The sequence below is a fragment of the Nannospalax galili genome, unplaced genomic scaffold, assembly GCF_000622305.1.
Source record: "Nannospalax galili isolate Female #2095 unplaced genomic scaffold, S.galili_v1.0 scaffold16074, whole genome shotgun sequence".
NCBI classification, from domain to species: domain Eukaryota; kingdom Metazoa; phylum Chordata; class Mammalia; order Rodentia; family Spalacidae; genus Nannospalax; species Nannospalax galili.
Genome location: NW_008333847.1, coordinates 24,800 through 25,989, shown reverse-complemented (window position 1 = coordinate 25,989; position 1,190 = coordinate 24,800). Strand labels below are relative to the sequence as shown.

The following is a 1,190-nucleotide window of genomic DNA, read 5'->3' as shown; positions in this document are numbered from 1 at the left end:
ACAAGCATCTGGAAGGGTAAGCAAAGGCAGAGGAGGCTGTGGTCTGTCAGAACTGAGTCCTGAGCATCTCTACCTCCTGAAGAGGGCTGCAGGGCAGCCAGACTGGTGGGGGCCACCATGCCTGGACTGTCTTGTAGGCTGTCACCCTTGGTCCATTCCCTGGCGGGGTTATGGAGAAGGTGCTGGCAGTCCATCCCTCCTGGACCTTCATTGAGTTTTCTTGACCAACCTCTGGCTCTTCAGTAGGTGATGAACAGTCCCACAAACTGGAGCAGTGGGAGGCCTGAGGCCAGTGGGATGAAGACAGCCTAGGCTCCCTGCACGAGGCACTTGTGGAAAACATGTTGGCTGTCGAGGAACAGCAAAAGAATCACCCAGACACTATAGTAGGTGAAGATGATCAGGCTAATGATGAGGCCAAATCCTACCACCTGGTCTGTCCCTGTGGCCATTTCCCCACAGTTCCACTGGAACAACAGGCCACCACATTCTGTACCCAAGGAGGACAGAATAGGGCGTTGGATCCTCTGGAACTGTAGTTAAGGATGGTTGTTAGCCACCACGTGGGTACTGGGAATTGAACCTGAGTCCACTGCAAGAGCAGTCAGTGCTCTTAACTGCTGAGCCATCTCTCCAGCCCCATATCTATTTTTTTAATGTGGCAAAACCTACATGATATGACACTCGTCAGTTTTTAAATGTACAAAGGTACAATTAAGTGGCATTAAATATTTTCATTTGTTGTATAACATGTCTATACCTTGAACATTTTCATCATTCCCAACAGAAAGGCTGTACCCATTGAACAAATGACCACCTTCCCCTCTCATTCCACCCCATCCTGCCCCACACCCTCGGCTCCTGGAAACTTCCATTCTACCTTGTTCCAACAATTTGTCTATTCTAGGTAATTTCATCTCAGTGGACCCGTACAATGACTAGACTATTTCACTTAGGATATCATTAAGTCATGTTACAGAATATACATCATTTAAAAAAATTTTTTCTGAGTTTATTGCCTACATGTATGTAAGTGTACCCATGTCATGCAATGTCCACGAAGCCTAGAAGAGAACATCAGATCCCTGGAACTGGAATTATAGACAGTTGCTAGCCACCATGTGGGTGCTGAGAATTGAATCCAGGTCCTCTGCAAGAGCAGCTAATGCTCTTAACTGCTGAGCCATCTC

At 47.2% G+C, this 1,190-nt stretch overlaps 1 pseudogene; it reads right to left on the bottom strand.

The window, feature by feature from the left end:
- Window positions 1–207: 207 nt before the first annotated feature.
- Window positions 208–452, bottom strand: LOC103730442 (annotated as a pseudogene).
- Window positions 453–1,190: the final 738 nt, after the last annotated feature.